The 18,043-nt window shown below is 25.0% G+C and overlaps 1 non-coding gene across 1 annotated transcript; it reads left to right on the top strand.

Moving 5' to 3' along the window:
- The first annotated feature begins 2,100 nt into the window (after nucleotides 1-2,100).
- TRNAE-UUC (transfer RNA glutamic acid (anticodon UUC)) lies at nucleotides 2,101-2,172 on the top strand. The gene has a single exon. It is a non-coding gene; the product is annotated as a tRNA-Glu (tRNA).
- Nucleotides 2,173-18,043: the final 15,871 nt, after the last annotated feature.

Here is an 18,043-nt window from a genome sequence, read left to right on the forward strand (position 1 = left end):
TCTAAAATTGCGTATGGAAATCTTACTATATCTTTTTTTTTGAGATTATAAAATGGATACTCACAATCTACATCCTTTCTTCTCCAATTGGTGACTATACTATCAAATCCCCCTGTACATTCTTTTATCATGCAAAGCGACGTGTCTAAAGATACTCTTACTTTTGCCGAATTGGGTTGTTGAAACGCTGTCCTTTTATAGAACGTTCTGGTCATTGGTCTCAGCTTCTTATTGATTATATTGTTTTGGATTTCGTTATAAAGAACATAAGTGTCTTCTTTTTCATCATCATTACTTAATAATGCTTCAACGTCTTTCCAAACATTCTTTCCATGAATATAATCATTTACTTTATTTTCTGGAATCTTAAATCTAAGCTTTTCAGATTCTTGGCCTGTCCAATCTTCTTCGTGCCTCTTTCTTTCAACAAAAACATTGGTGGTCATCTTTCTCGTATACCATCGAATCCTTATTGCTTCGGCGCCTTGAGTCTTTCTCAATCTTCCTTTATATAGATCAAAATCACAATTATCGAAATAAACACTAGAAATACACGTATCGTGATTCTTATGGTCCCAGCTATGATAAGGACTCACAACATCATTATCTTCCGAAAGAATATTGCTACTGAGATTTTGTTGAGTAACCAAACTCGAGGAAACGCTCTCATTCTTTTTTAAAGCGCATGAATCATCTTTATTTGTAAAAACATAAATGGGAAGATGCTTGAGAATCTGGCATTTAAGTTGCATAAGATTTTCTCTATGTACCCAATACTTATTCGTCTTTCGTATGAATTTTTGTCCACTAATACTACCCCCACTTTTTTCTATGTCACGATGTGTACTTGTTAAAGAAATCTTACTGATTCTGTACAAAAGTTCGTTATTGTTTTCAAGTTCAAGAATTTTTCGTTTCAACTTTCCTTTATACATCGGTCTTAAAATATACTTAGTTGACTTATCATGTCGCTTTAAAATCTTATTAAATCCTACTATATTCGTATTTATAAACTCAGAAAGCTGACTAATGTCATCTTTTAACTCTTTATTTCGAAACTTAACTTCTTCTTGTAATTCAAAACTACCATCAACAACATCAAAAAAAACCGCTTTTGCATCTCTTTCAAGTTCCATAGACCTTCGTGTAAACTCACCTTGCTTTACACTTACAAAATCCCATACGCGTCTCATCTCAGCATCTAACTCAGTAACAAAATTATGCTCGGTATCGTCATTATAATCGGGTGCTTCTTTTATTATTTTTCTTAAGCGCGCATAATCAATGTAATAGTATTGGAGACTCGGATGCTTGTGTTTGTTCAGGTAATCTTCATATTTCATGGTTTGAATGTTGTCTCAGTGCTTATATATCAACAAAGAAGTGTGTTTGAGATTGCACTTATTGTTTTGATTCTCGTATAAAATGATTAGATACTGTTACATGAATGATCCTAATTATTAAATAACCAACGTACCGTATTTTTTTCTTGATCAAAATAATATGTATGAATTCGTAATTGCAGTGATCTTATAACTTGCAAAAATTTTACATAATTAATCAATGATAGATAAATATCAAATGATCTGTTGCTGTTTTAAAGATACAACAATAGATAAGAAAGTATACTAGAGAAAGTTATAAAATGTTACAAATTAGAATATAAACTAAAAAATATATATCTAATGAAAATAGATGCGTATTTAGCAAAATAGATGAATAAAAAACCAAGATTGGTAAATTTCAATGAGAAGATTAAAATTTTCAATATTTAAAAATTTTATGAGACCAGGATGATTTTTTTTATAACTATATTTTTAACTTTGAATGATTCTTGAAAAGAGTAGAGATATCGAAGAAAGTGTAAGAGAGAGGATATAGCAAAAATTAGATATGATGGTTCCCGGGAAGTCAATCAAGTTAAGCTGGAAGAAAAAAATTTGAAATTTTTTATAAAAAATACTTAACTTTGAATGATACTTTTAATAACTAAATATAGTATACGAAGGGGTAATTAAAATACCACAGATATTTTATTCATATATATTGATTTATTATTTTATATATTAAATATAAGTTATAATAAATCGACTTCATTAATCCCTCTTAGTCCAATGGTTAGGATATGTGACTTTCACTCCCAAGGTCCGGGTTCAATTCCCGGAGAGGGAATCGTTTTCAATCGGAAACAAATGCATGGTCTACTACCATATATACCAAATACAATATTTACATGCAAAAAGGCAATTTTAAAGACAACAAATAAAATTATGCGTCTTCCCCCTTATAAAATTTCCGATATTTAATCGTTTCATTAAATCTGCTAATATTTGGTTTAAATTATTTTCAAATCGTGATTGTTTTATCAATTCATAAATTTGCATGAAACTTTCAATCTTCAAGTTTGCTGATTATATATTTATTGTCCCTGTATTGTAATAAATTTCCTTATTTTTTTACAGAACTATGCTCTATTGTAAAATATTTACTAATATCATAAAAAAACAAATCGAAAAAAAAAACTGGTAGTCAATTCAAAAATATAATCAACCCATTTATTTTATTATCTATTTTGTCATTTTTTTTACACAAATAAAACGTGAGTATAATAGAGAAATACAAACACTAAGGGTTATATTGATACACGGAATATTAGGCTTTGGTGGATGTCACTATAATTACGATAATAAATCAGTGTCTATTTATGTGTGCTATATATTTAAGGATTTATATTTATAATGTAGATAAAAATGGCTTTCAGATCCATTTTATATTCTTTATTATATAAATTTTTAGAATCTCAAATAGATCATAATTAAAGCCCTATTTCGGAATGATATTTTTATATCGTTCATATTAAAAACTGATTATTATTTATAAGACTTCTTATAAAACACATGGTTATCTATATTTCAATTTCACAAAAACTTTGATAAAATATGTTTATACCCAAAATTAAAATGTGTTTTGCTGTTATTTTATATTTATGTTGCTTTTTTTGCTAATAAACATCTAAAAAATTTCGAAAAAAGCTAAAAAATTTTAAACCAAGATTAATGCCAAGTATTCGTAAAAGAATCGGTGTTAGATTAAATCGTCGGATAAAGGCAATTATCACCCTTTTACTATTTTTTAATATTTGACAGAATTTAATAACACTGATTATTTTGTGATTTTTAATTTTGTAAACTCCAAGATATAGATGGCGAATAACAATAATTATTGACTGAAATATTTAGAAATTATAAAATATAGATTTTTTGCTGAATCTTAAGCTAAAAATATTTTTGAAATTTTAGAAGGATGAATCTATACACAAAAAAGAAGTCTTGAAACGGGTATTTACTGCCTTAGCTACACTATAATTTACTATGCCAATTTCATAAATTTTTTAAATTATATAGCTTTTTTTCTCATGACAATACGGTTTTGTTAATATAAATTTCATCATTGAAAATTTTTTTTTATATTTTATAGGGTGGAAATTAGATTTAAACCGAATATAAGATAAAGATTAGCTGTACATTGCAAAATTAAATATATGAAGTGAATACGTGCAAGTAAGATGGAAATCAAGGTCTAAAAATACGACACGCCATAAAAATTTTATCTTTTTAGTTAATTTTAGCTATAAATTTAAAAAAAAACAATTTTAAAGATAGTTTGAATGAACTTGTTAATCCCATAGCTAAAATAAATCATATAATTCAGAATAAAAGGCAGCAAAATGTAGTAATTTATACACATGCACTACAGTAAGTTTAAATAGTCACACATATCAGCAAAATAATCATAATAATTTTTCTTTAGGCGTGTTTTTTTGTTAAGGTAAAAAAAGGTTCCTTTTTTAAAATTAATATTTTTGTTGTTTATGTATTATCAGTGTAAAAACAGTATGTAAATAAACAAAAAAATATCGTGTAAACAGTTATATATTTTTCATAAGTATAAAAAATTTTGAATTTTTTTTGGTGGACAAACAACAAGTTAGAAGAAAAATATGTTTCGTTTTGATGAAAAATAGTGTTATTTAGATATAATATGTGAACCATATACATGATTGTTTACCTTAGATGAATTTTTCGCATCGCTAGGTGAATTTTACACAAACAATTATTCGCTTTCCACCATTTAAACCATGTTTTAACAGTATTTTCGCTTTCCTATTCCAATATCATCAACTTATAAATAAATAATAGGCAATTATTTATTATGCACTCATAAACTTACAAAATAAATTATTGTGATTGTTTATTTAATGATTATGATTTGCGGTTTTACAATTTAATATGAGTTTATAAACAAAGAATTTTTTTGATATTTTACAGAATTCTTTATATCCACTTTTTACGAATTTTTCGAAGTAATTTATATTTATAGGAATATTCAAATAAATACTATGATATTATTCAAACAATTTTCTCTTTTATTAGCAATATGAACAAAAAAAACCATTTGTGTAGGTTTCTATTAAAAATCTGGATTTGATATAAGGTATTTCGTGATTCAAAATCAACACATAATTCCTATAACTATTTACATCAAATTTTCACTGCGTTATAAAAATTGGATTTTAAAGACATTTGCTGAGCATCTACGTGAAATGAAATTATAAACAAAAGTCGGTTGCTGATTTTTGGGGGTCTGTGCAATTAAAAATGTATTAAGAGGCATTTAAATAATATTGTGGTTATTTTAAAATAAATTTTATAGGAAATGCAGCTAGGAATATATATTTCGAATAAGATTCAATCAATTAATACTTATTGGCTGATTTCGTTTTAAACCATTTAAATTTGTTCCAACAAAGCTTAAATTTCAACTATCAACCAGATTTACTTAATATTTCTTATTGTAACATCATATTTAAAATCCTTTTTTATACATCATAGCATTCCTAGAATTATCGGTACAAGTTATTTTCCTCAAAACTATTGTCTCTGCCACGATAAATTTCATAGTATTCATGTTTAAAATCTTTTTTTATACATTATAGTATTTCAAGGCTTATTGGTAAAAGATATTTTCCTAAAACCTATTTTTTATTCACACAATAAGATTAACTAGTATTTTTTCAATATATAATTGGGTCTTTAAATAAATTAAAACTGTCAAATATTTGAAATGAAATGGCTTTTTATGTAAATCTAAATAAAAAAATACTTTTTATCGTAAATGATAACTTATTAAGCCTTATTTGTGATAAAAAAAGTATACGTTGAACCTTTCTCGTATTTAATAAAACCAAATGAAAATTTGTAAAAAATTTTATTAGCTTACTACTTATCTACAATAGTTTCAAAAAGAGGAACTCCAAATCCTTTATTCATAATATTAACACAATCCCAAACCAATTTATCTAGAAGATCACACCCAAACACAACATTATCAACCTTATACAGTTTCAAATAAGCAGACCGTTTATGTTTAAGCATCAGATCATCACCGATAACAACCCTAATTTTACAATTCCGATACATAAGCTTTACAGTGTGTATATACATAGAATAATCATTTGCAATCAATATCAATACAGTAATAAGTATTTTTTTTAATGGAAAGAAGTCATCTGATCTTTCTGTATGTTTTTTTGTAAAATTAACAATTAGTTGGTTCAAACGGATTAATAAATTTATTGTGTGTTTAAAACAACAAAATATTGACTTGTTGTCACATCTAATTCCAGTTATTAGTTCTTGATAAAATTTTACAAAAAATCGTTTTCGATGTGATTCGTAGTCTAGGAATGGTGATAATCGTTTGTAGAGTATTTGTTCTATGTCTCCGAGTATGTGTTTGGTTTTTTTTTCTTTGTAGTGGGAACATAGTCGTGATAGAAGTGAATCGTAGTACAAAATGTCACACGGTGTTACTTTTTCCATTTTATGGGATGATTTAATTTTTAATGTAAATATTGAATGTGATAGGGTATTTTAATTAATATTATAAAAAATTTAAGCATAAAAAATTGATTTATGCATAAGTTAATCCAATTTATAATAATTACCATTTAAGTACATTTTTTTGAAGAAACTATAAGGATGGTGAGATGGTAAAATTTATCTGCTAATCTGTTCTATAGAGCAATCTAAAGTTTGCGCGAGCGAACATCAAAAGTAAAAAGTAAAATACGTCCTTAAATAAATGAAGTGATATTTAATTTATAGGTATCAATTTTTAATCCAAAAATAATTTTATGATGATTTAATCTGATCCATTGTTTTAGTGTGGTATTATAAATATAAAAATTAACGTGAATAGAATTTCACTTTAGGTATTCTTTATTAAAATTCATTTTGAATTTATTTTAACAAAGTTCGAAATTTATGGATTTAACAGGACAGTTTCTAAATAATATCCAAATTATATCCTATGCATAAATTCATTTTGTTCAAATTAGATTAGAAAACAATGGTGTAAAATTATTTGTTTCAAAAATTATTAATTTTAATCTAATTACTTACTTAAATGATCCAAATATTTTTAAAATGTATATAATCATATTCAGTATTTAATTATAATATTATCTATGCCTCAATGCGAAATAATCTATTAAGAATTATTTTAAAATTAAAATAAATAACATGGGATGGTGTGGTAACACAATATTATAAAATGAGCCAGAAAGAAATCTAAGTTACAAACCAAATTTTGGCATATATAAAAACTATAGGATCGAGGAAAACCTTTAAACAAGTAGTCTTGAAAAGAGAAGAGGATATTTCTAAAATTATAGGTAGAATATGCTGACGGAAATCAGGAACATAAAGCTTGAAGAGAAAATATAAAATTACAATACCAAAATTAACACATAAACAAAAATATATTTTTATACTGATGTATTTAAGATTTATACTAATACCACAATGATCATAATAATTTATCTTTAATGCTTGTACAAATACCTTAGTATTTATAAAAACCAACCTTTAACATTTATACTAATATTTTAATGTTAATAATAATTTATTATATTTTATTTATGGGCCTTGAATTAATAGGTCTTGAAAGAAGGAGGGGTATTGAAGAAGACTTTGGAAAGGAGAAGAACGCCGAAAGTATAAATACGCTGTGCGCACAGAGAATCAAGCAAGCTGTGTCTGAGAACAAAAACTAAAATTACAACTATAAATTTATTCCATAAACAAAATATAGTTTTATCTATGAGTAAAGTTTCTTTTCCTCAATTCCATGTATTAGGACGTAGTCAACCCATTGGGATATTACAAAACTCCTTGATGTATCTTTTGACACCTTTCCCTGATCTATCTTCATCAACTGCATTTTTTTATCAAAAAGAAGATGAGTTCAGGTATCTTGCGAAGTTAAGAGCTTGCATGTATACTTCTACTTCGTTCGCGACTTTCAACACCATAAATAAATAAAAAATAATAAATGTTTATATCAGTATTTTAATGTCTATGCTAAACCACATTGTTTATACAATTTAAGTTTGAAATAAATATCACAGCCCTTATATATATTTACCTCTAACATTTATATTAATAATTCAAAGTTTATAATATTTACATTTAATATTCGTACCAATAACTGAATGATTAATTTACCTTTAATGTTTATTCAATGATCCTTCTTATTTTTCCAATAGCGACAGTCATTTCTTTATCTCTTAAGGCAAACGAGTCCATTTGACTCAAATCATTACCGACAAAAATAACAATGGGGGATTCGACTCTTATCTTAGCAAGAACACTATCGCCTTTTCTCACAAACATTTTTTTAACAACTTTATCGCCAACTTTCTTCCTAAACTCAACAATTTTACAGGATTTCTGATCCGTTTTTAAATGAAGAATAGATTTATACCCTACACTAATAATATTGCTAGATTCCAAAACGGTCAATGAACAAGTAAATTCCGTGCAAACCTTAAGATTATCTTTATATAAAGGATCACAAAGTACAAAATTTTCTTCAACCAAGTCAGAATATTCTTTAAGCTTGACTTTTATATTATCACCAACCAAAGCAAAAGGGATTTCCACATCTTCTTCATCTAATAAAGATACTATACTTGTCATTTGGTTTGAAGGCTTAATATAAATTTCTTGGCCTTTAACTAATTTACCAGAATTAATCTTGCCTTCAAAAAATGTTGTTCCCATAATCTTTAATTTTTCAATGATTGTAAATGCAAAAAAATCATCACCTTCTCTTTTAAAATCGATACTGTCTAAATACTCAATAAAAGAAACATCATCATACCAGGAAATCTGTTTACTCCTTTCCTTTATATTTAGGCCCAGATACCCAGAAATAGGAATATAAACTATATCACACATTTTATATACCTTTGCTAAAAAATCACCCAACTTAGTCTTAATTTCATCGTAACGCTCTTTTCTAAAATTGACAGAAGGATCATCCATTTTATTAACTAATACTAAAATTTTCTTTATGCCACTAGACTTGGCCAATAAAATATGTTCACGAGTTTGTCCTCCACGAATACCAGCCTCAAATTCATTTATTCGTGCACTAACCACTAAAACAGCTATATCGGCTTGGCCTGCACCAGAAATCATGTCTTGAACATACATTTTATGTCCTGGCGCATCCAATATTATTATCTTTTTGGTAGATAACTCAAATGTCGCCTTTCCAACTTCAGTCGTTTTGCCCTTTGCTCTTTCTTCTGGATTTGTATCGAAGGCCCATGATAAATACCACGATTCTCGGTTCTGATCTTTAGCCTCTTTGTGATACTTTTCAAGTGTACGTGCATCAATTAAACCCATCTGGTTGAGGATTTGGCCGGCTATAGTTGATTTTCCTGCATCTACATGGCCTATAAAAACTATGTTGAGATTTTGCTTTTGGGTTGTCATTTTATCCAATTTTTCTGTAATATTTATTGTAGAATCACTTATGTCTTTCGTTAGTTGTGACATTTTTTTGTGATAGGGATTTAATTTATATAAATAAATAAACTAGTACATGGAAAAAATTTCAATTAAAATCGAAATAAAATAATACAGAAGAAATAAATTAGTATAGTATTGAAATAATTTAGTACAAGATTGAAATAACATAGAATGGTATTGAAATAATTTAGTACAAGATTGAAATAACATAGAATGGTATTGAAATAATTTAGTACAAGATTGAAACAAAATAATAAGCAAGAAAATAACTTAGTGCAAGATTGAAATAACTTAGTATATTATTGAAATAATTTAGTACAAGATTGAAATAACATAGAATGGTATTGAAATAATTTAGTACAAGATTGAAATAACATAGAATGGTATTGAAATAATTTAGTACAAGATTGAAACAAAATAATAAGCAAGAAAATAACTTAGTGCAAGATTGAAATAACTTAGTATATTATTGAAATAATTTAGTACAAGATTGAAATAACATAGAATGGTATTGAAATAGTTTAGTACAAGATTGAAATAGAATAATAAGAAAGAAAATAACTTAGTGCAAGATTGAAATAACTTAGTATAGTATTGAAATAATTTAGTACAAGATTGAAATAACTTAGTATAGTATTGAAATAGTTTAGTACAAGATTGAAATAGAATAATAAGCCAGAAAATAATCAAGTACAAAAATGAAATAAAATAATACGAAGAAATAATTTCGTATATGATTGAAATAAAATAATACAAGGTATAAATAAAATAAAATAATTCAGTATACCATTGAAATAACTTAATACAGTATTGAAATAATTTAGAATAAGATTGAAATAAAATAATTCAGTATACCATTGAGATAACTTAATAAGTATTGAAATAATTTAGAATAAGATTGAAATAAAATAATTCAGTATACCATTGAGATAACTTAATAAGTATTGAAATAATTTAGAATAAGATTGAAATAAAATAATTCAGTATACCATTGAGATAACTTAATACAGTATTGAAATAATTTAGAATAAGATTGAAATAAAATAATACAAGTTATAAATAAAATAATTCAGTATACAATCGAATAAACTTAGTATAGTATTGAAATAATGTAGAACAAGATTGAAATATTTAAATAAAGGGCAAAAATAATTCGGTGTGAAAAAAATAATTTAATATGAGTTAAAAAAAATAAAAAGAAAGAAAAATAAAATAAATATGTAAAAAAATTTCGTACAGACAATTTTTATTTTACAATCTGGCAAATAAAACAGATTCAAAACATATAACTAATATTTTATTGTATTAAAAACAATACACTCCAAATATGCTTTTGCGGCATAAAATCATAATGATAAAATAATCAAATTAAATTACCACATAAACTATTAGACATAAAATTCTTAATAAAAAATAGAACACATTAAATTAACTTTAAAGACATCTGAATTTTATTTTATTTTACTGCCAACTGTCTCTTATTTTGTAACTTACTAATATTAAAAAAAGAAAATACTAATTTTTTTTTTGATTTTTTTATAGAGATATTTGCATTAAGTATTAAATATATATTGAAAAAAAATAAAGAAGAAACCAAATAAATATATAATAAATCCGCGGATAGCATTGCAAAAACGCCTTTAAAAAGATACATATACACTATTTAATATATGACAAAAAGTATAATATATAATTGTATTATATAATATTGAATCTGAAATAAAGCAGAAAAACCGTTAAATTACCCACAATTTTGCTAAAATAATAAAATCTATTTTGCCTTTAAATTAATAAATAAAAGCTGGCAACTTTATAGTGTTTAATAATTGAATACACATTTTATGAAGGTATTATAGCAATAAAAAAGCAGGAGATATTGGAATGCTCAGTAATTGAAACCAAATTTAATAATAGTGGTCAGACATTCGTGTGCAGTCTTAAAAAGTTTATGGCAGTAATTTTTAACCCATAACTAAGAGGCATAAAGCATGAAAAAACGGAAATTTTTAATAGAGTTACTCAAATTTTTATTTAAACTTAGCACGTAAAAAACACAAATATACTATATTAAATATATTTCTACCATATTTATAATTTTAAAACAACATTTAGCTTATATTTAGCCTAAGTGTAAAGAGCTAAATCCGGAAATTTAAATTTAAGCGGCCTTTTAACAATTATAAAAATTGTTAAAAGAGAATGAAAACATCTTTAATTAATAAATATATTAATAAATCAAACCAGTATTTTTATGCGGGATTTAACTTAGTGTGTTATATACGTTAGTTTTCTTACCCAAACTATCTAAATAAAAAACATAGTTTATAAATTAAACAAATAAAATTATTATAGTATAAACTTTTCGAAATATTTTATGGTAATCATAATTTCAGTGATATATATTCCTATAACAATCTATATGATAAATGTACATGTTTTATTCCTTTAAATAATTGCAAAATACGACGAAGTCATGATATTAATGTAAAAATTATGCAATTACATATGTTTTTATGTAAACAAAGCGTCTTTGAGAAATATAAAAATGATAATATACACATTATAAGAATTTAATCTACCATCTAAAAGACAATTAATTTTATATAATACCAGAACCGTAAAGTACACATTTATATTCCTGTATTTAGATTGATAAGGAATTTTAAAACACGGAAAAATTGCAGTTATTTTAGAATAAAGTCTGCTGTTTTATTTTATGTTTTCATGTTGTAATAAATGTGTATAAAATGATTTAAGATCTAACTAGTTTTTCCAAAATTGTGTAATTGATATGCAAACAGAGCCCTCAGAACTCTTAAATAGTTTTTTTTTGTGGGTTAATTTGTATTTTAGCTTTATATATTTTTTAAGCAAAACTTTAGATTGCTCTATAGAACAGATTTAGCTGATACATTTACAACCTCATTATCTTTACAATCTTTCTCGATCCACCTTATTTTCTAAAGACATATTAGTTCAAGTTCTTTTTCAATACTATTGTTTTTGAGTATGCTTCCGCTAAAGTTGGCATTCCTGACTCTTTAATATATTACATATGGTATTTTGTAACCACTATATATCAAGAAAAACAAATTATTATTTTATATATTTGTTAATTTCTAATTTAACTTTTGTATTTTCTCATAAGATGGTGTTATACAATCCTTGGGGCAAATTTAGCCAATAACTTTTACTATATCTTCCTCTGCTTTATCCTTGTCGATACCCCTTTTTCTCATTAGACTTATGTATTCAAGGTTTAGATCACAATACTATGGTTGTGATCTCAAATACAACAAACTTACAATTAATAACTTAATTTTACGAAATAGAGCAATAAAACCACAAGAGACAGCAATTTAAAAGTTTGAAAATATAACATTTTGTAAAATTTTGGCTGCTTTTTAATAAATTTGAGTATTCCAACAACAAGACACAGGCTTGATAGAAATCTAAAATCAAGTTATTTACATATTAATATCTTATTTTTACAAATAGAGAAATAAAACCATAGGAAAACCGAAATTTATAGTTAAAAAAATATATTTAAAATTTTAAAAACCTTTTATATGAAATTGAGCAATAAACCACAAGAGACAGCGAGTTTCTAACTTAAAAATAATAAAGATTTATATTTTCATAGGTTGTATTTAAGTAATCAAGAAATCAAACCACAAGAAAAAGATTTGAATTTTCTCGAAACATTAAAAAAAAATTATCCTTACCCTTTATATATATTTCACATAGATAATATCGGCTTTATTTCATAACCAAAAAATACAATCATAACATGCAAATTGTACTATATTTTTATAATGTATCAGCATAATCTCAGACTTATTGCATATAATATATATTAGGAAAAAACTTAAATTTTATTTAAACGATCAAAAATCTTTCTGGGATTCTTAATTTATTTATTCACTATTTAGTGCTACAAAATTCTTTCTATCATTTTATCATAATTAATAACACAATCACCCATTAAAATTATGTTCAACACCATATGCGAGAACCGCCTCTCTCTAATAAACTCAATAACAGCCTTATACTCGGCATAAGTTGCACCACCACTAATATAAATCACAATAATTCTGTTTTTATCCGCCCCACTACATATTTTCGGAAAGTTTCTCTCATTAATCTTGTTCTTATACAAATCATCAATTATACCTTTTAACGGCGGAATATACCCCAACTTGATATCAATTTTGTCATTGAATTTCGGTAAATACTTCATAAAACTGGTACAACTTGACCCCATCATCTCCGATCTAAAATAAAAATACGCAAATTTTTCTAAAGGTTCTCTAAATTCTGGAAATTCCGCCATAAAAATTTCCATATTGATGTTTTTAATCATATTTATCTCTGCAAAGTTATATTTATTTGCTAACAAAAACAAAATAATTGCTTTTAACTGCTTTTCAGCCTTCATACCACTATGTTTAAGATAATCCACTAGTTCAACAGCTTTAAAATTATTCCCTGAAATAAAACCATACTCAATCTCACTAACCTCTTTGTTTTTGATACACTCACCATATATTTTATTCTGAATAACTAATAATGTTTCAGCGATCTCAGAATTCTTCGATTTAGTTTCTATCTCTACATACGCATCCTTAGAGTATTTCAGTTTCTCTAAACCCAAAATAAAATTTTTGATTTCTTGTGTTACACTATTTATGTCAAAAAACCTCACCTTCTTATATAATTGATTTTTAATCAAATCATAAGGCTTGTTGTTAACACTCACTATTCCATTCTCAAATTTAGTATACTCTCCAATCATTGACTGAAATGTCCAATTATAAATCAATGGCGTTATTAAATCAAATTTTCGGTCTAAAACAATGAGCTGTGCACCTTCTCCCATTTCAAATGAATTTAACCTTGAACTGACCTCAATACCTATCATCTTCGCGATTTCACTGTTTCCCTGAACATGAATTGTCGGCATATAATCAATACTCCGAAAAACAGATATAATACCATCGCAAACACGTCTCAAATCTTGAATTGTATCGTGTTTAAAAGGTTTGTTATCAATATTTACTGTAAGAAATCCATTTTCTTGCTTAAAAGTATCTATATGTAATTCATGCACCTCCTTCACAACAGATGAAATATCCCACTCAGCCACCACTTTCAAGATATTTTCATCAATAACATTGCTAAAAAGTAATATATACTCAGAATAATACGGATTCTTGAGTTCTTCCATCAGGTATTCATAATTTGCTGGACGTATAAAAACAATACACGTCATCTTCGATATTCTATCTCGTGATTTGTTCGTGATTAAATCAAATAAAAAGAAATCTTCGGCTATGAGCTCTGAATGCGGTATGAGATTGCTCATTATTTGTACTGTCTCGGAGTCTAATAGTAGAGCTTTTGGGCTTTTACCCATTTCTATTATCTTTCTTATTTTACAGTCAAAAAGATTGTATTCCATCCGTATCTTCTTCGTTTCACAAATTTATGTCTTTGCTGAAACCTTGTTTGGAAAATGTGCAATTTAATTGTACTTCATTTCTGTTACATAAAATATGGAACATAACTATTTAATAAAATAAATTATTCGTTTGTTACGAAAAACTATTCAAGAAGCATATAAGAACATTTCTGAAATATTAATACTTATTAAACCATATAACTTAACATAAGTGGTTAACAAATAAATGGAATTATATTGCTAAAATAGCGGTTTTTTTTTAGAAAACTATTTTTCAAATTGAAAATAGTTATATAAATTATTGCTATTATATTAATTAACTCACATAAGTGCTATTTCTTTGAGAAATACATTTATTATAGAAAATTATGTTGCAAATTAATAACTATTTACTGCACAATTTTTTGAAATTCCCAATATCCCAGTATATAGAATAATCCTATATGCACAATAATAAAAACAAAAAATGATAAAAATAATTTCTTGACTTCAATAAACAGATAACAAATGAATTGCATATGATTAAAAATATTTTAAACTACAAATGTTTTTTTATCCTCAAATTTATAATAATTTTTATTAAAGGTATGATATATGAATAACTTTTATTATATATTTAACGCAAGACACTTGAATTCATGTCATTTGTGGGAAGAAGAGCAGTCGATGAAGATATATCAGGTGAAGGTGCCAAAAGATGTACCAAAGAGTTATGCAATGTTCCCTTTGGGCTGAATACGTCTCAATAGATGGAATTAAAAAAACAAAATTAACCAAAAATAAAAAATTACATATTTAAAATTTGAATTTTTATGACATAAAATTAAAAAAACATTATAGAGAGCATACAATAATCATGCTTTATTGAAAAGGTTGACTTTTCATAAAAAAATAAATTTTATTAATAACATATGAATTTTATTTATTAAAACTTTTAATGTATCGAAAACATGTAATACATAAATCATAAATGATAAAAAAAATACTGATGAACTCTATGCACAATCATATTTTTCAAATAAACACATTAGAAAATTAAATACTTATATTAATATCAGTTTTGAAATCTTTTTGGTTTTTAGTTTTGGCTCGAAAATATTGGTTTTAAGATAGCTTATAATATATTCAAAAAGAAATTATATTTTTTAATTAATAAATTAATTTATAAGATTAAATGCAATAAATGCCAAACATGATTGATTACTTGAATAAAGAAAATCATCTGATATTAAACCATAATTGATACTAATATAAATAATAATTAAATGATCTACAACAAGATTACAAGGTTGAATATTCCAGCAAAACCAGGGATTAACGACAATAAGAAAAAACCAATGTAATTAAAAACTTGATTTTTTAAAAATAATAAAGAAAAAATATTCAGAGCACAATTGTAAAAGTAAAACAAATACAGCAAGTCTATTATAATTTATAAATTAAATATTCATCTCTAGCCAATTTTACAAATAAAGAATATATATGATACAACTTATTAAAGAACAGAATACAACACATCCTGGTTTTTAGCCTAAAAAATAATGTGTAAATGTCCATATCTTGTTTTAAACCACTTAATTTTTTGCAAATTTGAAATAAATTATATATTACGACCAATATATACCACACTAGATATGAAAAAAAATAGTTTTTTATGTAAATTAAATTCCTCCATTTATTTAAGTTTAGATATATTTTATACTAAAAGATCACAAAGGCTAATCTTCAAGAGTATTAACATAAAAATGGTGATTTATATGTGAAAATTTTAATCCAATTAGTTACTTAATCAAAATTTATCGCCATAAAAGATTATATTTATATTTTATGTTCACTTCGTAACCCAAATTATAATCACTCTTTATTAAAAACAAATAAAATTATTTTTTGTCAATTAAGTAAAAAAGAGTTAACAGTATTTATAAGAATTTATTATATTTGTAGAGCTATACTTTAATGTTTAAAAAATAGTAAAAAGTGCTTAAAAGAATTTATTATAGTATTTGTGCTATAATTTAATGTGTGAAAAAGTCAATAAATATGCTTAAAATAATTTATTATAGTCTTAGAGTATACTTTAATGTGTAAAAGATATTAAAAATGTTTATGATGATTCATTATATTCTTTGGCCATAATTTAATGTGAGAAAAAGATATTAATATGTTTAAGAATTTATTATATTTGTAGAGCTATACTTTAATGGTAAAAAATAGCAAACAGTGCTTAAAGAATTTATTATATTCTTTGGGCTATAATTTAATGTGATAAAAAAATATTAACTGTGTTTCTAAAAAGTTAATATTGGAAAAAACAAAAAAAATCAGAAACTCAAAAATTAATGTTTAGTAATATATAGAGATTTTTGAATAAATGAAGATAGCCTTAAAACTTTTTAAAAAAAACATTTTTTTCTTTGTTTATATTTTTATTACTGTACTAATGTTGAGAAAAAAATAAATTGGTTTTTTTCTTGGTAAATTTAAACCTATTAATTTAAAAAATTGAATATATGAGATTCTGGATCATTTTAGTCTTCCCACCATAAAACATTATAAAATAACAATAGAAAATCGTTTTTATCTATATAATCTAGCATAAGGTTTTTAAATTAATATTTATTATTATTTTTATTTGTCTTTCAGCACATCAATATAGTGTGAATAAATTTCGAGAAACCACATATATAAATAAAAAATTATTGTAAAATCGACAAAAAATTTGTATATATAATTTTAATGTATACTGTAAGAATTAGGATCATAAAGATCTTATTAGAAAGGCGTCTTGCTAAAAATCAAAGTTATATTTCCAATTTAAGTAAAGTTATTATAGTAAATGCAATTTATGGTTTAAATAAAAATAGGTAAATTTATAAAAACTCAAATTATATTACCAATTAAATTTAATGTTAAATAAGCAAAAAAGTTTATTTTAATACGAAAAAATAGGGCTGTTCCGATTACGATTGTATTTGATAATTAATTGCACGCCCTTATACACAATAATTAGCAGTTAAGATAGTCAAGAAATCTAATTTTAATTTAGATTCTGTTCTTAACCGCAGAAATATTTTTATGCCATAAATACACCACATTAAATCCTATTTTTTTTAGTTATTTGACGGACAGTAATGAAAAATTTTGTTAATTATATTTTGGTTTTTTATAGCAGATATCCAGTACTAAGGGTCTAAATATAATAGAAATAGAAAGAATTATAATTTAATCATATTTTCCAAGCAAGTCAATTAATATTATATTCTGTTATGAAAATTCAAGTAAACAGAAGTATAAGGGGCTTTAAAATATATGAAATCTTGCTGATTATTCTAAAAATTAAAGAAAATAAAATAACTAGTATTTCATAAACAAAAAATTTATATTTTATTTGTAAATTCACTATTTTGTATATATTTTAATACAATTTATATATCCTTTGGCCAAGTTAATTCAGTTATTAATAGATGTATATTCGGTATTATAGGAAAACAATTCGCTGTCTAAAATTTAAAAACATTTCATCATTTGTTCAATTATTTAATCCTAAAAATAAGTATCTATTTATTTCTTTCTTTAACAATATAATAAAAAGATTTATTTTAGACTGTTTACTCACAAAAACTTCCATTATTTGGATGTTTAGCTATTTTTCATTATCCCATTTTATTAATGGGTACATTACTATCTCCTGGCCATG

Source organism: Rhyacophila brunnea, unplaced genomic scaffold (genome assembly GCF_057557595.1).
Source record: "Rhyacophila brunnea isolate RB1 unplaced genomic scaffold, BYU_Rbru_1.0 scaffold_122, whole genome shotgun sequence".
Lineage (NCBI taxonomy): Eukaryota > Metazoa > Arthropoda > Insecta > Trichoptera > Rhyacophilidae > Rhyacophila > Rhyacophila brunnea.